General features: G+C 38.3%; 1 long non-coding RNA gene across 1 annotated transcript in view; it reads right to left on the reverse strand.

The window, feature by feature from the left end:
- Positions 1 to 1,428: 1,428 nt before the first annotated feature.
- Positions 1,429 to 27,084, reverse strand: part of LOC128103962 (uncharacterized) — a 114,114-nt gene continuing 88,458 nt past the window's right edge. The window contains exons 2-3 of the long non-coding RNA XR_008215810.1: positions 2,846 to 3,063; positions 1,429 to 2,677 (exon numbers count right to left, since the gene is read on the reverse strand). This is a non-coding gene — a long non-coding RNA (uncharacterized LOC128103962). The remainder of the gene's footprint in view (positions 2,678 to 2,845; positions 3,064 to 27,084) is intronic.

Consider the following 27,084-nt stretch of genomic DNA (forward strand, 5'->3'; position numbering starts at 1 on the left):
CTTAGTTTATTATTTGTGGTTTTAGAACACATTTGTATCAAACCTCAGAGGACTCAGCTGCCTGCTAGGTCCAAAGGGGCTTAGGAGTCAGAATTGTGATTTGTACTGCTAGAAATTCCATCTGTGAATTTTTAAAGTCTAATGAAAGGGCAGCAGTTAGATAATCCCTAGGTGTTCACGTGTTTCATAGAGAAATCTGGTATTTCATCTTCTTACTGAATTCAAATGTATGAAAGTAAAGAAGTTTCCTCACTGGTGGTCCTGAAAGTTCTTGGTCGGGGAGAGAACATTTGCAGTCTATCTCCTTAAGTGGCAAGTCCTCATTTCCTGTGGCTGAAGAAATACTCCACTGTTCTTTATGACTTTTAGAAAGTGTTGGTCAACACTTGGATTTCTCTCATTGGTTCACAAAGCCAAAACACATTAAGGCTCAGGATTCACAGAGCTAAATTCTTTAGCAAAAGTTTAAAAACAATCTATCCCATATCGGATGTGGCTGGCCTTCAATCCTTCCCGTAAAAAACACTCCAGCATATAATAGCTTTGTGACTTCGGGTGCATATCTTGACCCCTCTGAATTTCATTTTTCCAAATGTATGATGTAAATATCAGTGTCTAATTTGCCAGCAGTGGTTAAAAAAATGAATGAACTCCTGTTTCTGGATCCACTAAGTGGTCCCAGGATTCACCTGAAGGTAGCAGTTATCTTATAAATATCTTTATTGTTTTCCCAACTTCAGGCTCTAGAACAATGCAAGGGAAAATTCACCCATTAGGCTTCTGGTTTCCTCCTGTCAGTTCATTCCCTCCTTTATCTCTCTTCCAAATCCAAACAGATAACAGATGTCTTGACACAATCATAGCTTGGCTTAGGCAGAGAACTGATTGACAGTGCTCCTACACCAGAAGATAGAAAGAAAGCAACAATGTAATTACTTTTTCAGTGGATACATAGAATTTTGTATGAACTACTGAGCATAATACTGGAAAAGAAAGATATGAAGTAGCTCTTAAGTATTTTGTTTAGAATACAAATTCATATGACTATGAAATATATATATGAATTGATGCTAACCTTACTGTGAACAAATACTCAGAAGAAACCATTTTGGAGAAGAGAGCTTTATTTTGCTCAGTTTCAGAGGTCAGTCCATGGCAGGGAAGATGTGGTAGAACAGAACAATTCAGGTCACAGCAGCAAGAAAGCAGAGCAGGTGCCTATGGTGGGACACCTTACACAGCCTTGGTACAGGGGGAGGGGCTTGGACCTGCCTCAGTTGAATGCACCAGGCCCTGCTAACTCCCTATGGGAAGCCTTAGAGGAGGTGGGAATGGGGGATGCTTTGGGGGGGAAGGCTGGGGACGGGAGGAAAGGGGGATTTGTGATTGGTATGTAAAATGAATAGAAAATTTCTTAATAATAAAAAAAGAAGAAAAAATAAATTAGAGAAAAAGAAAAGAAAGAAAGCAGAGCAGGAGACTCAACAGGAAAGGACCAGGGTAAGACAGAGTCCCAGGGATGCATACCTAGTAACCTGCTTCCTTCATCCATGCCCTACATGCCATAGTCTCACCACTTCCTGTAGGATACTAAACATCCATATTTGTCAATGGATGAATCCCTCCAAGAATTCAGAGCTGTCATGTTCAAACTGTATAAGAACATACTCACAAAGACACATGAACAGGTGGGCTTCCCTAACATTCTAGGCGTATTTTAATCCCCTGAAGTTGACAATCACAATTACTCAGGGCAATTGGATGGGAACTATGTATCAACTGATATTTGAAACCTGATTGCACTTGTCAAGATCTGCACACAGTTTGACAACTCCAACATAAGTAATTTCATGTTTGATATATTTTTGCCTCATTGTTCACATAATGGTGCTGACTTTTATTAGACACATAACTCTTCTCTAAAAATATTTAGATTTTTAAGACATACAATTAGAATCATATTTTCATTACAAGTCTAATGAGTTTAACTACAATACTTACATCATTTTAGCACTTGGAAATTTGGAATTATTGTATGTTTTGGTGACATTCTCCCGCTTTCCCTTATTTCCAAGCAGTAACTAAGGGAAAAAAGGTATGGCTATGCTTTAAATTATAATTATCAAAACACTTTTTCTTATGATTTAGTAAACAGATGGTCAGTTTGGTAATATCCCCTAAGGACATATATACTTAAGGGTATGTGGCTAGTGGACTCTTATGGAATACTCATTTCATTTTTATTTAAATTTAAATTTTTATATTATTAGCACAGAGTAGGTATTGGGCAAATATTTGAGACAAGAACTCAGACATGGGGATATTAACGTGAAATAAGTTACTCATTTCATGAACTATGTAGGACAGCAGTCTAAGCCACTAGAATGGCAAACAATTAGTTTGCATAAGTGGCTTTCCTTTTTCTAGCTCTCATGTTGTGTTAGTATCATTATGGCCCCATGGAATTCTGTGATACAGAAATGAAGAACACACAGAGTGAAACAGTACTCACTGTACTGAAAAGATCTCAGAAATGGCATCAGATATCAGATGGCATCATCTGTAGGACTCACAGACTCTTGGAGGTACACAATTTTTGTCTCCTTTTATCTACATATACAATAGGGGGATGTTATCTGTTTGTGGCATGCTTTCAAGAATTTGAAAGAACATTGACCTAGAATAGAAAATAAAAGCAAATGTGTAACTCACTGCATAAGTTAATGATTTCATTGCTTTGTTATTATATGGGAGTTCTGCTGTAAATCAGAACTATCTAGTCCTGGCAAAATATTTTAAAGAAAGCCTCAGATGCAAAGACAATGTTGAGGGGCCTTTGGCTTACCCTTTGAAGACTCAGATCCAATAGCCACAAAGTACTGCTTCTAGGAGATGAAGCCTGCCATTTGCTGGGTAAGGATGGTCACTCCAAGAGTTCTCTTGGCTCAGCACCACTCTCTAATCCCTTAGTCTAGAAATCAGTCTCCCAGAAAGTCCGGACTGTGAGGAACTCCCATTCTGGGCTTCAGTGTTTTCCAAGTCTGAAATGTGTCCATTGTATCACTGGATGTTGGAAAGAAGTAGCAATAAGTAACATTTTAAAGAGAAAGATAGAGTCCCCTTTAAATTAGAAAGCATAAGCAGGTGATTTTACACAGCTCTCCCTCACTGTGCCAGCCACATCCCCTTCACAAGTTCTTTCTCTGATCCCTAGATCATGCCAGAGCTGTCTACCACATTGTTACCATTTTCTGTCTCTGAATCTTCCTCTCTTTAGTATGCATTTTACTATCTTTCTTTTACAGACACAAGGAAAGATGATTGAAAACAACAGCGAAGATATTGTATTCATTATGTATCTAGGACTTGGAAAGTTGTAACTGCTAATAATCAGTCACTGGTGACATGGGCATGTTGGTAAAGGTTTTGTAGTTCCTTCTGATTGGTTAAGCCCAAAGTTGGGATTGTGTCACTAACCATTATAAAACCCTAGTTTCGATAAGGTGTTAAGGAATAACAGCTAAAATCTTCAGCAGCAAATGTGTCCAGAAAGAATCCAATATAATTATTTTCCTCTGTATTTATGAAAGTTTCCACCCACAAAAATGATAGCACATTTGCTTTCAAAATACATTTGTTTAGGTACAAACAAACAATTCAAAGATGTATAGATGCATATTGCATCTGTGACTTTAACATGTTATGGGAAAGAAGGATTCTGATGAATTCAAGTGGGTCCATAAAATTTGGACAAACCCAAGGTGCCTGACCAGGATGTGTCAGCTCCATTTTTATCACTGTGACAAAGTATGTGACAGAAATAACTTGAGGAAGGGATTACTCATTTTGACTTAAAATTTCAGAGGGGTCTGTCCCTGTTTCGTTGAATCTGTGTGCCTGAAAAGATCACCATGGTTGCAGGATGGTGCAGCAGGGAATGATGGGAAACAAAGCACAGACAGCAGATCCAAGTAACAGGTATAATATACCCAGGACAACATCCCCATTGCTGTGGGCGGGACCTATGATCCTGAAAGGCAAGCAAATTGGATTCAGAAAGGATGAAGGAAGGAACAGTATCTAGAAAGAAAGCTCAGATTCTACTGTGGAGTCACTGTGAGTTTTAGAACCCCTGAACCACAAAGGGATCTGTCAGTAATTGAGACAGTTCCTCATGGCAGGGTTTTTGTTGTAGCTTTCCATGTCCAGAAACAGGTATGCCCTTTCTCACCTATCCATTGTTCATCTCCTTGAACTTCAGCTTCTTAAAAAGACCTCTGTTGATCATGTTTATAAAAATATCAGTTTCTCTGAGAGTCTTTCCAAAATCTTACAATTTCTTTTATTATTATTAAGTCAGATTGATATTATAATTGTTATTTATATATTTGCTTCAATGCATGCAAATGTATAACACACACATATGCACACACAGACACAAACACACAAACACTATACCACCTCCCAGCCTATTGAACACTTCACTAGGAGAGTAGCTTGCTCTGTACTTCTCTGTACAAGAGATACCTTGATAGAGGGAGACATCAAGGGGATAGGGAGAAACCTGGTGCTAGGGAAGTTCCTAAGAATCCACAAGTATGACCTCAGCTTAGACTACTAGCAATAGTGGAATGCCTGAGCAGGCTTACTCCAGTAATCAGATCAGTGAATATCCTGTCATCCTAGAGTCCAGTAACTGATGAAAGCAGAAGCAGAGATCCACAGCCAAGCACCAGGCCGAACTCCAAAAGTCCAGTCAAAGAGAGGGAAGAAGGATTCTATGAGCAAGGGACATTAAGATTATGATGGGGAAACCTACAGAGACAACCAAATCAAGCTAGTGGGAACTCATGAACTTTAGACCAACAGCTGTGGAGCCTCCACAGGACTGGCCCTCTCATAATAGAAACAGTTGTGTAGCTTGATCTGCCTAGGGGCCCCCTGGCAGTAGGATCAGAATCCACCCCTGCTGCATGAGCTGATTTTTTTGGAGCTATTACCTGTGGTGGGACACCTTGCACAGCCTTGATGCTGGGGGAGGGGCTTGGACCTGCCTCAACTAAATACACCAGGCTCTGCTGACTCTCCATGGGAGGTCTTACCTTTTAGGAGGAGGGAATGGAGGGTGAGTTGGGAGGAGGAAGGCTGGGAAGGGGGCTGGAGGAGGGAAGAGTGAAGGATCTGTGATTGGTATGTAAAATGAATAACAAATTTCTTAACAACAACAAAAGAAAGAATGTAAGAATGCAAAACCATACCTGGTACTTATTGTCATTATGATAAATAAGCACTTAACAAGTACATGAGTAGTAACAAGCATTACCAAAACCTAACTCTTAAGCTTTGGTTGCATAGTTTGAGTGTTTTCAGACAACCTCTTATTTTAATCCTCCTTGTTAATATAAATTAGTTAATATATTAATTCCAAATATAGATCAAGGAAAAACAGTTGAGCTGTATTCCCTTCCAGATAATCTGTAGGAAAGCAGGTTAATCAATCAGCTTGTGTGAATCCCTTCTAGGGTTTCCTTTCCAGCTTTTTCGGTGTCCAAGAACTAGGTGACCAGAAATCAAGATATTTCCTATGCTACACAAGTATCTGTAGATGAAGAGAATGCAGATACATGATTTGTCAAAGAGTTCTTATAGACAGCTTTGCTCAGTCTGAATATCTGAATATTTAAACAAAAGAAAGTTTCACACACCTATTCTAATGTCCCACAGTAATAAGGACTTCACTGTCATCAAGTGTCCTTGTGGTCAGTGGATGGACTTCTGCTTTAATTTTGATGTATTATGGAGTCCCTAGGTTACATAAATAAAACTAAATCAGTACTAGTTATTGTGCTGAACATCTGCTTTTACCTGTTGTGTTGGATGATGTACATGTGATTCACATCCTAAAATATCAAATGGGCAATTTACTTATGGCCTAATGTGGTCTAAATATTGGGTAATTTTAAAATTGTTAGGGAACTCTCTTTAAATGGCTCATTGTTCTATGTAAAATACATAATATTCAAGATGCTGGAGCCATAAAAGATATTATATCTTTTGTGATATTCCTGGCAAGATAATGTTTTAGGTTATTTTATAATTTTTTTATTTATGTATTTACTTTTTATAGGGTTGGTGTATGCATGTAAGGGCTTACTCGTGGAGGTCAGAAGACAATTGTTGGAAATCACTTCTCTTTTCCTATTGAGGGAAGTCAAGGTGATTGACCTCAGGTCTTCATATCTGGTGGCAAACACAATTATCTTCTAAGCCATCTTTCCAGCTCATCATTTTGGTTATTAAAAAATGGTCTCATGTATCTCAAGATTAAACACACTATGTAGTGGATGATTATTGAGAAGCACTGATTTTCCTGCTTTTGCCTCCCAAGTGCTACGATTGTATGTGTGTGCTATTACACCTGAAGAAATTACTGAAGCCCTAAGGAAAGAAATATATGGTAGCAGTACTTTTTCCTGTATATTTGTCCAATGGAGACAGGTTGGATCAAGGATACTACTTATGGGTATTGCTAATGTCCATGGTCATTTGTTGTCTTGTTTTTGAGATACTCTCACATTCATAGTTTTAGAGTAACTTTAAATAGTGCCACTTTAATCCCCCAAACTGACCCATTACAGTGAATAAACAATATAGTTATAATACTGTGTTGGTAGTCTACTGAGTTTCTGATGGCCAAAGGAAAGGAGAAAAGGGGACAGAAACTTTGATTTCCTTAATCTTCTAAAAAAATTTCCACTCTTTGCAGCTTTGAAGTTTAGTGGTGACTTAAAAAAACAGTCTTAAGCCTCTCTCCTGGGATCTATAAATATTAGAAACAAGAGGCAAATGTTGTGTTCATGTTGTTTATGTAGTTTTGTCTTCTCCCTATTATATTCAAGATAGGTGCATGCTGAATACGAAAAATTAATGTTTTCAGCTCTTCCTTGAATGGTTGCCTAATTGCATACTATGCTGACGAGTCACTACTAGTTGTCTTACAAAATTCCCAAATCCGTTTGACAAAAAATTGAGCTTATGACAAGCTAAATTCTGGTGATGGCACAAGCCAAGTAGCAGTAACAAAGTGGACCAAATCCCTGCCTTCTGGTGAGTTCAGCTCTAGACGGAATGTCCAGATGGAGAATGAAGTACTAAGGGAGGTATATAACTAAAACCTGTAATTACAGAGGACATAGCAGCAAGCCATTATAATTAGAACAGAAATCAGTCTGACCCTTCTGGTGTTACACATAGCATTTAAATTAATATATATATATATATATGTATATACATATATATGTATATATATATATACACACACACACACACACACATATATATATATACACAGTGCAGAGTTTTGGGCTTTGATTCTTATCTTTGAATGGGTTCCAAGAAGGGAGTCTGAGAAGAGGAACTGGGAATCAGCATGCAAACCTCATTGTTTGGAATTTCAACATATTTCTTTCTAGAAAAAGGTTTTTTGTTGTTGTTGTTGTTTTCATTTAGTGTTTCGGTGGCAAAGCATGTGACTTCAAATGTCAGGGTGATGCCAAACATTTGCTGTTACTATTTTTGAAGTGAAGTATAAGAGTTTATTAATTGGATTGCAGTGAAACATCACGTTTCCCATCTTTATTAATGTCCTGCAGTTGTCTTCAAACTGACACTACCTTTTCATGTCCTCTGGCCCCGCTTGAAGTTTTTTCTTTCTTTTCTTCTTCTTCTTCCTTTTTTTTTTTAATCTTAGGTTTATGAGGCTTCATTCCTTGATAATATTGTGAAGATAATGTCCAATATTTGATGAAAATATCTTTCCTGTTTTATGTTTGAGATTAATTCTGTGCTTTTAATGACACCAAAATACTCTTCACAGAAACACTTATGATACTATCTTTTCTATTCCCCCATTACTTTTTTATTAAATAAATCAATTTTTTTTTGTACTGTGACATGAGAGTTTAGATCTTCTAATTTGACTGTCCAATCAATGAAGCTCCTTTATTGAAAACATTCAGTTAGGCTAAGTTGCCAGAGGAACAGATTAGTGCCTAGTCCATTCACCTTTAGAGAGGCTTCATCCAGCAACTGATTAGAGAAATGCAGAGACCAACAGTCAAACAAAGTGGAGCTCAGGGAATCCCATGGAAGCGGGGGAGGAAGAATTGTAGGACCCAGATGGACCAAGGACACCAGGAGAACACAGCCCACAGAATCAACTAAGCAGGGCTCATAGGGGCTCACAGAGACTGAAGCAACTATCAGGGAAAAAGGATGGGTCTGAGATAGGTCCTCTGCATATACATTACTGGTTATGTAGCTTGATGTTTTTGTGGGACTCCTAACTGTGGGAGTGGGGGCTATCTCTGACTCTCTTGTCTGCTCTTGGGACCCTTTTATTCCTACAGGGTTGTGTAATCCAGCCTCAATTTGAGGGTTTGTGCCTAGTCTTACTGAAACTTGGTATGCTGTGTTAGATTGATATTCCTGGTAGGCCTGCTCTTTTCCAAAGGTAATGGAGGAGCAGTGGATCTGGGGAAGAGAGGAGGTGGGGGAGAACTGAGAGAAGGGGAAGAAGGGGAAATCATAGTCAGGATGTATTGTATGAGAGAAGAATACATTTTAAAAAAGGAATATTCAGTAATTTTTCATTTTAATTGTCAACATACACTTACAATTTAGAATCACCTGGGAAGAGAGTTTCAAGTAGGGGTTGTGTAGGTCAGGTTAGCCTGTGTCTGTGGGTTCTTATTTTGACTACCTTAACTGATGTGTGGATGACCCCATCCTTTGTGGGTGGCAATGTTTCCTAGGTTTGGGTTCTGGACTGACACAAGTGAAAAAATGATTATATTCCTTTCTCTCTGCTTTTGATTGTGGATGGGATGTGACTAGCTATTTGAAGTTCCTACAACCTTGATTTTCCTTATATGATAAACCTGGAATGTGGTGATATATTGTGTATCAAATAAAGCTTGCCTGAAGATCAGAGGACAGAGCCAGTCACTAGATTAAACATAGAGGCCAGGCAGTGGTGGCACACACCTTTAATCCTAGTACTCGGGAGTTCAAAGCCACCCTAGATTACATGAGATTGATTCAGTATAGGAGAGAAACAGAGTCAGGAAGTGGTGTTACACACCTTTAATCCCAGTACTTGAGACCTCATGCCTTTGCTACTAGTATTTGGGAAGCACACATGCCTTTAATTCCAGCACTAGGAAGGAAGTGACATGGCCGGTCAGAGAAAGGCATATGAGGTGTGACGAGACAGGAGCTAGAGCATTTTCCTCTTGGTTGAGGATTCAAAGGCTTTCAGTCAGAGAATTCGTGGAGTTAGGATCTCCGCTCCCATTTGTCCTGAGGATTTCATATTGGTGAGAAGTTTCTCTAGTGGTTTGTTCCTTTGTCTCTCTGATCTTTCAGCATTTACCCCAATATCTGGCTCTAGGTTTTTTTTTATTAAAAGACAATTTAAGATTTGTCAGAGTATTAGAAAGGAAACAGCAACATGAACTTTAGCATTTCTTTTTACAGAAGTGACACTTAATAAGGGCATAATCATAATCATAAACAAATCAGCCATGTCAATATAGGTCAGCTTCAAGAGTATGTAGTCTGCCCTGTTGGAATATACATTTAATTTAACTTTATGTACAGCTTCATGTACAATTTTGGAGTCATGTTGTATGGAGGATGTTTCATTGTTTGATATTTTTAAAGAATTATTTTAGTTTTGATTCATATTTATGTGTGTATGTGTGAGTATTCACCATGTGTGTTCAAATTCCTGCAGAAGCAAAAAGAGAGCTAGAGAGTCCTTGTAGCTGAAAGTACAGGCAGTGGAGAGCCATGTGACATGGGTGCTAGAAACTGAACACTGGTTTTCTGGAAGACCTGCTATGCACTCTGAACCATTAAGGTATATCTAAATTCTCATTTGCTTGATTTTTCAAAATGTTCACTAAATCCCCTGTAGACAAATTTCTAAGCTGACTTATTAAATAAAAAACACGGAGCCAAATATAGGGGTGAAAGCCTTAGAGATGAGGAAAAACAGAATAGCCACCAGTTAACCTTACCTCACCATGCTACAGCTTCCAAAGTGAGCTACTTCCTGTTTACCCATGCCTTTATTGCCTTGCTGTTCTGTCTTCTCATTGGCTCTTATCCCAGCTACCACACTTCCTTGTCACTGCCTGTCTGTACAGATCTCCATGTCTCTATGGCTGGTACTTGGATTAAAGGCATGTTTCACAATTCTTGGATCTGTTAACCCTGCCTGCCAAATGATAGAATTAACAGTGGGTGTGCTACCACTGCCTGACTGTTGTGTTTACCTAAAACGGCTTGCTATTTCCTCTGATCTCCAGGCAAACTTTATTTATTAATATGCAAAAAATTATCACCACATTTCAGCACAAATAAAATATCACCACAATCCCCATTTCTCAAACCATCCCACTTGCTCATAACATGTTACTGTACAACAGTTTCCCGTGAGATTTCAATCTTCCGTCTGGGAAGAAAGTTTGGTAAGACACAGAATGTTAAAAGGAAGTCAAAACAACAGTTGTTCGAAGGGGAGGAGAAGCATTCAATCCTGAAGGGAAGCTCGTTGACTTCAAGAAAATCAACAACCCAACAGATTTAGGAAGTCACTGAAGCTGGCCAGATTCACCAGGATCCTCCCTCCCTTGTGTACATAAGCTCTAAGGACTTCTGACAGTCACTGTTGGACAGGCTGAATTGACTAGGAGAAAGACACTCAGACCATCCTAACCACCTGAAAGAAGCAGAGACCAGCCAAACTGCTTGAAAAGAGGCTCAGACCAACAGAACTGTCTGAAAAGGACACTTTCTAACTTATTGACAGATTCCAACCTCTTTCCTGAGTTGTCATGCATTCTAAGGTGGGTATTAGTGACATAACTGTTTTTAAGTCATTTCTTCTCTTGTAAGTAATTCCTCACCCATATTTTTGTAAGTAACATCAACAAATCCATTGGTCAGCCAAGTTGGACTATGGCGGTATCTGTTTTTTCTGTCATCCGTTTCCTATGTGGGGTGAGTAATCATTTATTCATAGGTCTTCAGGAATAATATCAAATGACACATGTATTGGCTTTACATTTCTTTTTTTATAGTTTTAGTTTAATTTTTATTGGGGTCATAGAAAATACTTCATGTGATTTCAAGTTTTGTGAATTTTTGCAAATATTTTTTTTTGTTTTTTTTGTTTTTTTTTAATTTATTTTATTTTGCAATACAATTCAGTTCTACATATCAGCCACAGATTCCCTTGTTCTCCCCCCTCCCGTCCCCCTCACCTTCCCCCCAACCCCCCTCCCCCCCCCCATTCCCACCTCCTCCAGGGCAAAGCCTTCCCCACAGACTGAGGTCAACCTGGTAGACTCAGTCCAGGTAGGTCTAGTCCCCTCCTCCCAGGCGGAGCCAAACAATCCTGCATAGGCCCCAGGTTTCAAACAGCCAACCCATGCAATGAGCACAGGACCCGGTCCCACTGCCTGGATGCCTCCCAAACAGATCAAGCCAATCAACTGTCTCACCCATTCAGAGGGCCTGATCCAGTGGGGACCCCTCAGCCATTGGTTCATAGTTCATGTGTTTCCATTCATTTGGCTATTTGTCCCTGTGTTTTATCCAACCTTGGTCTCAACAATTCTCGCTCATATAAACCCTCCTCATTCTCGCTAATTGGACTCCCAGAGATCCACCCGGGGCCTAGTCATGGATCTCTGCATCCAGATCCCTCAGTAGTTGGATGAGGTTTCTAGCACAACAATTAGGGTGTTTGGCCATCCCATCACCAGAGTTGGTCAGTTCGGGCTGTCTCTCGACCATTGCCAGCAGTCTGTTGTGTGGGTATCTTTGTGGATTTCTGTGGGCCTCTCTAGCACTTTGCTTCTTCCTATTCTCATGTGGTCTTCATTTACCATGGTCTCCTATTCCTTGTTCTCCCTCTCTGTTGTTGATCCAGCTGGGATCTCCTGCTCCCCCAAGCTCTCTTTCCCTCAACCCTCGCCTTTCATTACCCCCACTCATGTCCAGGCTGTTCATGTATATCTCATTCCATTTCTCTGTCATTGGGTATTTTAAGGACCAAAATTTGCTCTGTGTTCATAAATCTTGCACAAGTGCTCAGGAATGAGCTTACATCATTGGTTGGGTTTTTAACTAGTGTCAATTAAACTAAATTAGAAGAAAATACTCAAATATCGGTATTCTTACTTACCAATTTTCCCTTTAATGATTTCTTAAAAATCAATTACCTTGAAAATAACTGTTGAAACGTCTAATTATAATTCTAGATTTCTCTCGTTTTTTCTTTTATCTCTGTTCATTTTTTGCATCAGGTATTTGAAATGCTATTATTGGGTGCATATTTTTAGGATAGTTACCTTGTCTTATCTCTGGTAACAGTCTATGCTCTCAAGTGTAATTTTCCTAATGTTAATGTCATCAGTTCTTTCTTAGTTTGTACTGCATACCAGTTTGCAAGGTGTCCCATTCTTTAACTTTTAAATTAGTCCCTTTACACCGAAACAGGCATGCGTATTGTTCTTTTTATGGCATTCTGAAAAACCCACTGTTCTAAATTCAGAGAATCAAGATCATTAATTCTCAATTTCTTTTGTCTTAGTATTACTCTGTACATGCTCAAAATGGTGAAGATTCTGAAAGCTCTTGTATCTATTTGCATATGCATTTATCTTTAACTCTAATAATTGAAAATTAAGTATGCATTAATCAATTACTTTCAAAATAAGAATGAAAATCCTATTACAGTTAATATTGAAACATTTTGCATTTAGAAAAGTTCACAGAGTGCCTTATGTTATTATTACACTAAGAAAGTATCTTCAAGTCCCCAGTAAGCCTGCTACATATAGATGTAACAGTGTTTCACAGAAGCAAGCAATGCACAGAGAATCCTCTCTTGTGGTCCAAATAACTCATCCTTCTCTTATAAAGGCCCAGTTCCTTCAGGTCTTGCCAAAATCTTGGGTCAACTTCCTCAGCATCACACCTCTCTCTGCCTTAGATAGGTGCAAGTAGAACGTTAAATGTCTTCCTACTCATTCACATTGCCTCTTCATTGGATTTAATCTTTCATGAGAAGACTATGCAAAGCTATTTGACTTCAGGCTATGTCTACTTTCTGCAGGGCAAATATCCTAGAGGTTAGAAAAAAACCAATCTCCACAGCCTTTCTAAAATGGAAGAGATTGGAACAGAAAAATTAAGGAGAATCAACACCATTTTAATTTAACAAGAACCTGAGACAAAATAGACCAGGGATCTAGGGAAAAACCAAATACTAATAGAATTCAAAATGAATGTAGTGATAAAAATGAGTCCTGATGATATTTTGCTATACTCATAGATCAGTATCTTTCTCAGCCAACAACAGAGAAGCTTCCTCCTACAATAAATGAGAACAAATACAGAGACTCACAGCTGGATAGTGTGTGGAGAGTGAGAGACCTTGGAGCACTCAGTCCTAAATGGGATGTTTCCATCAAGTCCCTTCCATCAGGGCTCAGAGAACCTGTCAAGAAGAGGCAGTAAGAGTGTATGTCCAGGGGGATGGAAGACACTGAGGAAACAAGACCCTTTAAAAACAACAGGATACAGATGCATATGTAATCACAGAGACTGTGGTAGAATGCACAGGATCTGCACAGGTCTGGGCCAGATGTGATCTTTGCTCTGAAAGGGAAATGGACACACTTCTCCATCCCTAACCTAGAAACTGTCTCCAATTGATAACTGCTGGCTAAACAAAAATTAGTTTCTCCAATGGAGTTTCATCGGGTAGAAAAACCACTGTTAAGGGCAGGCCCCAAGGCCAACTGTAGATGCCCAACATAAGATGAACTCAATGGTATCTTTGTGGGCTTTTTTGTACCATGTTTGTCAGGGATTTTTTTTAAAAAGCTTTATAGACCCTTTGTGTTTATATTATGTGGGCTTTCTGTGTGTAGGAACATGTGTGTAGCTGCACAAGAAATGTGAGTTTCTTGTCTCTGTTTTCATTGTATCTTATATTGTTGCTATTTATTTTAGACGCTTGCTTGTACTTTAATGTGTGTAAGGGGGAGGAGATCTGGGTAGACAGGGAAGTGGGAAGGATATGGGAAGAGTTGAGGGAGGGGAAACTGTAATAAAAATAGACTGAAGCAGCAATCATGGAACCTGCAGTGGACTATGCTAGGTCCTCTGCATATATGTTGTGCTTTTTTAGCTTAGGATTTTTATGGAACTCATAACAGTGGATTGGGAGCATCTCAGACTCTTTTACCTGCTCTTGACACCCTTTTCTTCCTGCTGGGTTGCCTCATCCAGCCTTCATATGAGGGTTTGTGCCTAATCTCATTACGTCTTGCTGTGCTATATTTGCTTGAGATTCCTGGGAGGCCTGCTCTTTTCTGATGGGAAACAGAGGAGGAGCAGATCTGGGGGAGAGAGGAGGTGGGGTGAGCTGGGAGGAGTGAAGGGAGGGGAAATTGTGTTTGGGATGTATTGTATGAGAAAAGAATAAGTAAAAACTAATCTATCTCCATGGGAAAAAAGTATTGTACTGCATCATCTAGTGGAAGTGAAAGATAGACCAGCCATAAACAGCTTCTGAAGAAATTACTAAAAAAAAAAAAAAAAAAAAACCAAAAAAACCAAAAAACAACAACATATATGTGCATATATGTGATGGTATTGTGTTCCCCAAAATATTGTGCATGCTAATAAACTTATCGGGGTTCAGAGAAGAGAACAGTCACAATATTAAACATAGAGGATAGGCGATGGTAGACACGCCTTTAATCCTAGCTTTCCAGAGGCAGAAATCCCTCTGGATCCCTGTGAGTTCAAGGCCACATTGGAAACATCCAGGCATGGTGACACACACACCTTTAATCCCAGAAAGTGAGCCTTTAATCCCAGGGAGTGATGGCAGAAAGCCGAAAGATATATAAGGCGTGAGGACCAGAAACTAGAAGCATTTGGCTGGTTAAGCTTTTAGGCTTTGGAGCAGCACAGTTCAGCTGAGACCCATTGGGATGAGGACTCAGAGGCCTTCAGTCTGAGGAAACAGGATCAGCTGAGGAACTGGCGAGGTGAGGTAGCTGTGGCTTGTTCTGCTTCTCTGATCTTCCAGCATTCACCCCAATAACTGGCCCCAGGTTTGATTTTATTAACAACACTCTTTAAGATTCATGCTGCACATACATGAAGGTAGAATTAAAATTTTATACAACTATGAAGTAGTAACTATAAGTAGGGTAACTAAAACAGATGCAATGGAAAGCGATTGTCATATTGGAAACATCTATATTTGGAAGGATGTGAAGAGCTAATCACAAAGATAACTAGTGGAAGAAAATTTCAGGCAGGGGAAACGGAAGAAAACAAAGTATGAAGACCCTAATGAGGGTTGGTAAATATTTACAAGAAATAGTATAGGAATGGAATTTGAATTTGCCATTGAAACAGTTCCTATAAATCAGGAAGACACAAGTAGATAAATAAGTGAATAACCACAAAAGTATAAATGCAACTGGCATAGAACAACACAAAAAAATCATGTGTAGATCACCATTAGTTGTAATAAAATGTGAACATTAAACAGAAGTAAACTTCAAATGATTTAAACAAAACTAAGATAAAGTAAACAAATAGAGCTAAGATCATGATAGTAACCTTGGCAAGAACTCAGCGGGGGAAAAAAGCATTTTAATGTTTTGATGGCAGGAATGTAAATTCAAGTATTTGTTTAGAAAAACAATTTGACTTTTTTACTACTGCATAATACTCCATTGTGTAAATGTACCACACTTTCTTTATCCATTCTTCAGTTGAAGGGCTTCTAGGTTGTTACCAGGTTCTGGCTATTACACATAATGCTGCTATGAACATAGTTGAACAAATGTCCTTGTGGTGTGGTTGAACATATTTTGGGTATATGCCCAGGAGTGGTATTGATGGATCTTGAGGTAGAATGATTCCTAATTTTCTGAGATACTGCCATAGTGATTTCCACAGTGGCTGTACAAGATTGCATTCCCACCAGCAGTGGAGGAGTGTTCCCCTTTCTTTACATCCTCTCCAACATAAACTGTCATCAGTGATTTTTATCTTAGCCTTTCTGACAGGTGTAAGATGGTATCTCAGAGTTGTTTTGATTTGCATTTCCCTGATGGCTAAGATGTTGAACACTTCCTTAAATGTGTTTCAATTATTTGAGATTCTTCTGTTGAGAATTCTCTGTTTAGCGCTGTAGCCCATTTTTAAAATAGGATTGTTTGGTACTTAAAAAAAAATATTCATTTTACATACCAACCACAGATTCCCCCCTCATCCCTCCACCTGCTACTGCCTGCCTTCCTTCCTCACCCCTCATCTCCTCCTCCAATAGGGTGAGTTCTCCCATGGGGAAACAGCTAAGCCTAGTACAATCAGTTGAGGCAGGACCAAGCCCTTCCCAATTTTATCAGGAGTGAACAAGGTGTCTGAACATAGGTAATGGGATTTGGAAAGCCAGCTCATGCACTAGGGATATCCTGATCACACTGCCAGGAGCTCCTCAAACAGACCCAGCTACACATGTGTCTCCTGTATGCAGAGTGTCTAGTCCAGTCCCATGCAGGTTCCACAGTTGATCTAAAGTTCGTGAGTTCCTTTGGGCTTGGTTCAATTGTCTCTGTAGATTTCCCCATCATGATCTTGACACACACACACCTTCCCCCCTATATGGTCCTTCTTCCCTCTCTTTGACTGGACTCCTGGAGCTTGGCCTGATGCTTGGTTGTGGATCTCTGTATCTGCTTCCATCAGTTACTGGATGAAAGCTCTATGATGACAGTTAGTGTATTGACCAATTTGATTACCAGGGTAGGCCAGGTATTTTGATGTCAAGTTTCTTGAATTATTAATATATTTTGGAGATCAGTCTTCTGTCAGATGTGGGGTTGGTGAAGATCTTTTCCCATTCTGTAGGCTGTCATTTAGTATTATTGACAGTGCCATTTGTCTTACAGACGCATTTCAGTTTCAGGAGGTCTCATTTATTAATCCTTGCTCTCAGTGTCTGTGCTACTGGTATTATATTTAGGAAATCATCTCCTGTGCCAATGTGTTCTAGGCTGCTTCCCACTTTCTCTTCTATGAGGTTCAGTGTAATTGGATTTATGCTGAGGTCTTTGATCCATTTGGACTTGAGTTTTGTGCATAGTGATAGATATGGATCTATTTGCATTCTTCTACATGTAGATAACCAGTTATGCCACCAACATTTGTTGAAGATGTTTTCTTTTTTCCATTTTATAATTTTGGCTTCTTTGTCAAAAATCAGGTGTTCGAATGTGTGTGGATTAATGTCAGGGTCTTCAATTTGATTCCATTGATCAAATTGTCTGTTTTTATACTAATACCAAGCTGTCCTTGTTATAGCTCTATAGTAGAGTTTGACGTCAGGGATGGTGATGACTCCAGAAGTTCCTTTATTGTATAGGATTGCTTTGGCTATCCTGGGTTTTTTTTTCCATATGTAGTTGGGTATTGTTTTTTCAAGGTCTGTGAAGAATTGTGTTGTGATTTTAATGGAGATTGCATTGAATCTGTAGATTGCTTTTGCAAGATTGCCATTTTTACTATGTTGATCCTACCTATCCAAGAACATGGAAGATCTTTCCATTTTCTGATCTCTTCTTCAATTTCTTTCTTCAAAGAAGTTAATGTTCTTGTCATACAGGTCTTTCACTTATTTAGTTAGAGTTACCCCAAGATACTTTATGTTATTTGTGGCTATTGTAAAGGGTGATGTTTCTCTAATTTCTTTCTCATTTATCATTTGTATACAGGGGGACTATTGATTTTTTTGAGTTAATCTTGTATCATGCCACATTACTGAAGGTGTTTTTCACCTGTAGGAGTTCCTTGGTAGAATTTTTGGGGTCACTTATGTATACTATAATATCGTCTGCAAATAGTAAAAATTTGATTCTTCCTTTCCAATTTGTATTCCCTTGATCTCCTTTTGCTGTCTTATTGCTCTAGGTAGAACTTCAAGTACTATATTGAATAGATATAGAGAGAGTTGCCATCCTTGTCTTGTTCCTGATTTTAGTGGAATCACTTTGAGCTTCCCACCATTTAGTTTGATGTTGGCTGTTGGCTTGCTGTATATTGCCTTTATTGTGTTTAGGTATGTTCCTTGTATGCCTGATCTCTCCAAGACCTTTATCATTAAAGGGTGCTGGATTTTATTGAAGGCTTTTTCAGCATCTAATGAAATGATCATGTGGATTTTTTCTTTCAGTTTGTTTATATGGTGGATTACATTGACAGATTTTCATATGTTGAACCATTCCTGCACCTCTGGGATGAAGCCTACTTGATAACGGTGGATAATGTTTTGATTTGTTCTTGAATTCAGTTTGATAAAATTTTATTGAGTATTTTTGCATCAATGTTCATGAGGGAGATTGGTCTGTAATTCTCTTTCCTAATTGCATCATTATGCAGCACTAAAAAAACAATGTCATAATAAAATTCGTAGGGAAATGGATGGAACTAGAAAAAAAATCATCCTGAGTGAGGTAACCCAGACCCAGAAAGACAAACACAGTATGTACTTACTCTTAAATGAATATTAGATGCAAAGCAAAGGATAACCAGACTATAATCTTTTGCTTCAAGGCAGTTCTTCCAAGGTCTGAAGATCCTCCAGTAGCCTCTGTCTCTTAAAATAATACAAATAATTGTATTATTTTAATACAGTTCCAAATAATACAAATCCCCAGACCAATGTTTAACACAAGGGAGACTCAGTCAAGAGGCAAATTATGCCAGCATGCTTCTCTATATGACTGGTTTTAGACAGAGGCATCTGTGCAAAGCCCTGGACACATGCTTCCACAGAAGTGAACTCCAACATGCTTTACCTTATCTTGATGAAAGTCCAAGTGAGTCTTTTTCTTTATGTTATCTCTGTTTTGTGTTTTGTAACAGTGATGAGAAAAATAATGAATGCAGACAAGAAACAGAGCAGTGATTATCAAGAATGTAAGATGTGGGGGGAATTTGACTATACAAGGAACTTCTCTTAAATGTTGATTAAGATAGTAGCTATATAACTTTTTGTGTTTGTTAAGCTCAGACCAGTGCACCAAAAAGTACAAATATTAAAGTATGTGGCATAGACTTCTATAAAAGACATGACAAAATGTATTAAGTCATGGAACTTTTTGGCATTAGAAAGCAAGATCATCAGGATCTCCTGCCATTGCCACAGTTGTGTTCCTGGTGAAGATACAGGATTCTAGAAGTTGCAGCCTTCGCTACTTGGTACACCTATGTGTGTGCTTAACATAGGGTGGGCCTCCTGCCAATGGTAGGTGGCTTTGCAAGCTGCCAAGAAGTATTTCACCACTCCTATTTACCCCATTAAGAACAGGCCAATGGCTTTAATTTGGATTCCTGATTGAACTATAAACTATGCTCCATCTGCTTTGTAGTCTAAGCAACAGATAGGCCAACAGTTTCTGGAAGGTTTGTGCATAATGATAAAACTGAGGAAATGGGAAGCTGAAGATATTGCCATCAAAGCTCTGGCCATTAGGAGAGTCACCTTCAGGCTGAATGTGAGAGATAGACTTTTGCTGATGAGTTCATCTCTCTACATCTATGTAGCCTTTGTGGAGAGTACAGAAATGTGTCTTAATTTGGATGATGAACTTGCTGTGTAACTCCACTTTAGTTAGACCTCATCTGGTCCTTGTTTAAGAAGCATGTTTGAGAGAGAAAGTGGAGGAAGTTTTATAGCAGGGGAAACGGTGTTCTCACATTTTAGTTGCTAGTTCGTCTAAATTTAAACAAAAACTGTAAGCATGCCACATGGGAGAAATTAAAACTGATAAAATTAAAACTGATAAGACTGGGTACTTTGGAAGAACTTTCACTAACAGTTTCAGGGTAGTGGTTCCAGCTGTCCAGATCTGAAAGGACTCTGACTTTGCCTGGTAAAATTCTTCTCCGTTGGTGTAGTCCAAACAAGAGCATGCATCACCAACACGGTCCTTTGGAACATTTAGGGTATAAAATCAAAGAAGACAGTGAAGCAGAAAAGAAATGAGATTCTTGGGATCAGATATTGGGACATTTTCTTCAAGGAGTGTTGAAGAGAGAAGTAATAAAGTGGTTATACTGTGGAAGGAAAATGAATGGAAAATACTATTCTAAACGTGTGCTACAATCTATACCTAAGATAGGTCAGAGAGAACCTGACTTAGCAGATAATTTTGCTCATTCAAGTTTTGTGAAATTCCTGTCTTTTTCTTGTTCTGTTTTAGATTTTACCAAAGGTCTGAGAATGGGTCATACCACTGATGAATACTGTCAATCATTTTATGTGATGAGACTTTCAAAAACCCTCTTCGTGTATTTATCTAACTCTCCTCTACCTTGATTAATCTTGTCCCTACAACATTTCCTGAAAAAAATTCTGAAATTTGATCCCAGTGTCTCGTTTTTAGTGCTTTCAGTAGCTCTTCACTGGTTGTGGAATGAGACACAAACACTCATCAGAATATTTAAGGCTCCTGATAATTTGGATTTGATTTCAGCCAGTATCATCCATCTACCACAAGCTGGCAAGAGCCACTTGCTTCCTAAAATTTTTCACATTCAGTCTTACTCTATTTCCTAGATCTCAGTGTTAATGAACATTCAGATCTTGTTGCAAGGACTGTTCTACCCATGGTTATTAAATATATACTTTATAAGTAACATATCTCAGAATACTAATGTCTATTCCTTAAAATGTTCCCTTATAAATCAATGAGCCAAAGCTATATTCATCTTTTACACATGACAGTATTGATTTTTAACTCATATTTCATACAATTTATTAATGCAAGGTATGAATTCAATGTATTTCTAAAACTATGTTATTATCATATAAAGCATTACTACTATCCTTAGGCAAATTTCATTCTCTCCTAGTAGAAATACTTTGCACATAAACAGCCAGTGTTCATTGACCCTAACTCCAGCCCATTCCCTGACTACTACTGATCATTTTACATAGATAGACTCAAACAATATATGGTCTTACATGAGTAATACATGTCACATAGTTTCTTGTTAGAAACAAAATGTTTTAGATAATATCAAAATAACATATTGTTTTCCTTTCATGTCTTATTACTTTTTTTTTTTGAATCCTGGATTCCTCAGGTAATATTTTGTGATAAGATTGGATAGAGATCTCCCAGGGAGCTATTGATTTTGCCTGTTTGTTTGATTCCTTATTTGTTCTGTGATTTGGATGATTCTGTGAAATCTACATGGTTGACAGTGTCCAGCGTTTTAGAGATGGGGTGCTTATATACTTGCCCTTCGGTAGCCATAAATTGCATATTGATTAATGTTAATATTTAAGCTTTTTCTTTTTCATTTCACTATTGGATGTGTATGGTGTACTGGCCTCCACGTCAAACTACAGAATCAGTAGTTTTTTATCCCATAAGGCCTGAGTTCCCTCTCTAATTTCTCCCATGTGGCACGCTTACAGTTTTTTCAGAACAACTGCACTGAATATGATTTCACATATCAGAATAATTTCTTGATCTGACTGTCCCTCAAGAAAGTCTGTCAGGGTATACTGAAACCTCAACTAGAAGAACAGCTTCTACTCTGGGTTGAGGGGTGTAAGTGTGGCCATGCTTTGCTTTTCATTCTTGTCTTCTTGGGTCTTGGATGTATTTAGACTGGCATTCATAAGCCAGTGGGTTACCCCACTACAGCAGGAATGAACTAAGATCCTGGAATGTTCTTACCAATTTTCTGTTCCCTTTGTATTCTATGCTTTCTCTTATTCTTCTGTTGCCTCTGCCATTTTGCTTACTTTATGTAACTACTATCTTCCTCTCCGGGTCTTCATGACTTCACTGAGCACTCACAGGCCTGAAGTTCTCCACCTCACAGAATGGGAACTTCATGGAAGCAACAACCCTAATGTCTTTCAGTTTCATTAGAACTTGGAACAAATGTATGTGCTCAAGTGATGTTAGGAAGTAAAGAGGGTTCTCAATTTTATGACATGTTCTACCCATAGATAAGTTTTCCTGTAGGAGTGAAGAGTGAGTAAATAAAGACAGCCACTTGCTTATGGGTTACTGAGTGGGGAAAAAAACTTGGTACAGTATAGTTTGAAAGTAAAGGGTATGGAAAAAACAGACAACATTCTCTAAGAAAATCCCTCATAGTCTCACTATGAGAATGTAGTATCTCCATCTTCTTAGATACACCTGCCCAGCACAGGTCATGACTCATATAGCACCAACTTTAATTTTCTCTATATAAGCAAGATAAATTTTCTTGAATGAATATATTTATATTCTAATATTTCTCTTGGGTACTTGCAAGAGATTTTAAATGTTTGTTTTCCTTAAAATTTTCACCTGTTTAATTAGTCTTTTGCTGGCCAAAGGACATTGGCCAATTTGGAAGTGCTGGAATTATTTTCTTCTCACAAACACATGCTATACTGAAGATAGCAAGAGCAAATGTCTCTCTCCATATGTGACCTCCATTTGTTTATCTTCTTACTTTTAGCTGTATGAACTCTCTCTTAAGTTTAGACTTTTGAGATCCACCTCAAAATTTGCTCTTGCTCACAATTTTCTTTTATCATCTTGCAAAAACAATTCAGTTGAAAGCACTTATCAAATTTGACTGACTCTTTGCCTTCATACTCTGAAGCAGAACTTTACATGCATAGAACAAAATTAATACATGATTATTTCTTTTCTCTCATTGCATCACCAAATATTTTTGCCTTTGTTTCTGGTGGTAACAAGTCTGTCCATTTCCGTTGCTTGAGTATCAGCCTCTGAAGGTGAGGACACTTGTGTTTCTTCTCCTGAACTCCCCGTGGAGGTGGCAATACACTTTTCATGTGACAGTACATATCCAGTTATTCATTAATTATACACAACGGAATTTCTCCTTATGGAGTTGTTCTAGAAGGGTGTAGAGGGAAATAAACAAGAAAGAGATGAAGGTCTCTCATCAGTGCAGAAGGATTCTGGTTCATATTGCAAGACGTACTAACTTGCGATCTTATGCTGGGTGGCTATGGCTGTGTGAGATATAGTTATTGAAAGAGTTAGGATATTAATCATCATAAAATATAAGAAATGAACCACCCAAGACATGGGCATTGTTAAATATAGACTGTGGGAGTTTATGAAATCTTACAGTAACATTTCGCAGGCATTGTGGAAGGAAAGTAGAAAGACAAGATTCCAAGACTGCCACAAAACAGCTCATGTTGTCCTTTGTGGTACATTAAATCATATGTATGCCAAAAGAGAGATACAGATAAGCTAACAGTGGTGTGGTCACTAGATCAAAAACAAAGTTTTTATTGAACAATCTAAAATTTTCTTTTTAGTGCTGTACAGGTTGTCAGCACCTGATGAGTTATAGAACTCTGTGGGTTTATTGCTTATTAAAATAGCCAGACTCTATGTTCTGTGGGTGGGCTGTTGGGAGTGACCCTGAAACAGAGGAAGTGGAGTGTCTTTCTGTCTGATGTTGACTGTGTGGGCTGAAAAGCTTCAAAGAGGTGACATTTATGGGCTCAACACTGATGATGAAGGAAAACAAATGGAGATAAATGAACCATGTGTCTCTGTACATGGCATAAACTGGCACGAAGGAAGACAAAGTTGTTGATTAAAATATACTTTACAATTTTATTGCAAATATTATATTTTAAAGAAAAATGTTCCCATTCAAATTACATAGAATATTGACTGAAGTAGAAACAAAAGATGAAAGCAGTTGCCACAACCTCACTATCAAACATCCCTTAGCTCTTCCCCAGGACACTTCTTTTCCTGTCTAGCCTATTTTGTATGCAAGTTCTACACTGCCGTGATCATATTCTATGCACAATTCTGCACCTTGCATCTTTCTCCTAATAATATATCACATGTATTTTTTATGTGACCAATTTTCCATAAGCACCATTTTAATGGCTGCATAACAGTTCATCATATGGATGTGGTATCATTTAATAATTTCTTTTATTATCTATTTAGTTTTTTATCATATCAACAAAATGGGAAACTGTGCAGTAATAAACATATTTCTGCAAATATATTTATACATATTTATTTTCCCCTATGTCTTAGGTTATTTCATTTGGAGAGGTTTCTGGAATGGAATTGCTGGATCATAATAACCTTGTATGAGCAATTTTAAGACTCTTGATCTATTAATGCTAAATTGCTTTGCAAGACTGTTGCATCAATTTACATTCCTGTGAAGCATATGTGAGTCCTTAGGAAGATAAATACTAAGGCATAGCGAAAGAGAGGATGCCCGAGCATCTGGGTAAGAGCTATTGAAATGAACTGCAGGTTATCTTGCAAGAGACGGATAGAAATAAAACCACACCAATGTTGTACAATTAGCAAGCATTCCTGGTAAACATCTGAGTAGTAAGTGATGGCTTATTATTATCTTGTACCACAATGTCTCTTTGCCAGGGCTCTTCCACATTTCTTCCATTAAAATGGGAAAGTTGGAAGAATACCTTACAGAGAGTCCTCTAGTGCCCTGACTCTAACACCTCCTGTTAAATCTGGTTCTGCTCATATAAATATCGTAGGCCCCAGTTCATCAGAGGTACTCACATAGAATTTGTTGTAATTGATGTTCATGGGAAAAGAGCACAGAGGATACACAAAGAGAGAAGGCTAAAGGAAGGTGAGTTAAGAATCAATATTGGTCCAGGGAAGCAAGATGAAGTAAGCATTGAGTTTACTGTGTTAAATTCTGTTTCCTCTCTGGCTATGAGTTTGAAATAATTACCTTGTGTAGTTTCTGGAGCAATTCACAAGACTAGTGTGAAGAGAGTTGATATTACCAGAAGCAGATGATGCTGAGGCCATGCAGCTAGCATACATGGATTTAAGACTGGTCCCCTCCCAGTTTTAGAGAGGTACTGTTGTATGTGTGCTTTCAGAGGGTCTTGGGAAGGTACAGGGGCACAGCTAGATGCTCAGATAGGAGAGAATGTTTCCTAGAGAGAACAGCCACTCCAGCTGTCAATGACCTGAGACAAGTTTACATTTCACAGAAAAAAATACAGTGAAAACAAAACAAACAAGCAAAACATGGAGAGGAACCTGTCTCCCTGCTACATAACTATGCTTTCGAATTGGATTCCAAAAGAGGCTGTGCATCTTGTTATGAAGAAATCCTTACCACACTTTTACATACACCAAAGGCCATGTCTATGCAACCCCTTCTACAGATCTCAGGAGAAGAGAATGTCCTAGAACTTATAGAAAGGAAGGCTAGCCAGAGCCACTATATTAGCATAGCTTAGTGTCACTCACCAGAAGAAACTGAGCAGATGTCAACAAAATAAGAGGACACAGGAAGGGCCTTGGATCTGCTCCTGAAGCAGAAGTTCTTTACCTGTGAGGAATCAGTGCTTGGTCATATTAGGTGTGGCCAACATTCAACCACTAAATATTGGAAGGGTTCTTCTGCTACAAATCACATTATCTGCCATCCACCAGGGACAAGATGGGCTATTCTGATCAGGTTTTCCTTTTCTTCTGCTGGAGGATTTCTGCATGTATACAGACTCAGTAATTCTTTATGGCCACCCCAAAGATTCTCTGCATAAGCATACATTTATTATGTGGAGAGAATATTCATATATAAATTACATTAAATGTTGAGTATTAAATCCTGAACCAGGGAAAAGGACTTGGCTATGTTTAAATAAGCTAAAAAAAATCTTAAAGAGGTTGATACTAACCCCTTGTTCCGTGTCACTCCAAGAAAAATGAGAAATAAATGAGCTAAGATACTAGACATGAAGAGATGGGCAATATCTGAACACATTTGCAAATAAAAGTGAGAGCATTTTAGCAAAAGGTTTACTAAAAAAATTGGCTGTGAGTGATCTGATTCTAGGCAATCTGATTGTTTTAGTTAATATTGATTTTATATATTCACTGCTAGTTAAGTATGTTTAAGACTAACTCAAGTTATCTTGGAATGAAAACACAAAATAAAACTTGGAAAACAAAGATGCTTTTCAGAAAGAACAGTATCTTTATAAAAATAAAATTTTAAGTTAGCATATAATGTAATTGGTTTTATTTCCACATTTCCTGCATGTACACAATCTTAATCTGTTATTTTTTAATCTCCCTGACTCCTCCCCAGCTCTTCTATTCCTCTAGTTAAATAGTCCACCCTTCTTACATGGACCATGCAAATTTTAAGCATGTGTAGAAAGAGAGGTTATAATTCACTTAGGATGCAAAATGAACCTGTGAGGATGGAAGTGAGAAAACTTGAAGGCAAAAGGAAACTGAAATGATGCAGAAATGTCACAAAAATCAACAAGCAGCATCTTCTCTCTAGCTTGTGGGCTGGAAGGTTTTAAACGTGTAGTACCAAGGCTTTGTTTGGATTAAAATTATGAGATTAAGTGAGATAAAGTTATAAAAAAAGTGTAAGATTCCTTTACAAAGTTGTTGTCATTTCTAGTGTAATTTGGGCAAACTTATTTTTTTTTCATTTTTCTTATTAAGAAATTTTCTACTCACTCTACATACCACCCATAGATCCCACCTACTCCCTCCTCCCATCCCCCAGCTCTCCCTCCCAAGCCACCCCACATCCTCACACTCCCCAAATCAAGTTCTCCCATGGGGAGTCAGCAGAGCCTGGCACACTGAACCTAGGCAGATCCAAGCCCCTCCTTGGGCAAACTTATAACCAGATGGACTGTCCTTCTATCAGGAGAACGTCCTCCATCTCTGCATGCAGAAAAGTCAACATCCTCTGTTAGGTTCCAAATGAAAGATGCTGTCTTGTCTGGTCAGCAGTGCCTTATATTTGTATGTCATTTGGCACTTAATTACAACAGTTTCTTTGGAAAAATCAGTGTCTCGTCTGGAGGGCCCTAATTTTTTGTATTTCTATACAGTGAGTATTTAGTAAACAAGTTGTCGAAATGAAAGCAGG

Source organism: Peromyscus californicus, unplaced genomic scaffold (genome assembly GCF_007827085.1).
Source record: "Peromyscus californicus insignis strain IS unplaced genomic scaffold, ASM782708v3 Scaffold_8__1_contigs__length_139910024, whole genome shotgun sequence".
Taxonomy (NCBI): domain Eukaryota; kingdom Metazoa; phylum Chordata; class Mammalia; order Rodentia; family Cricetidae; genus Peromyscus; species Peromyscus californicus.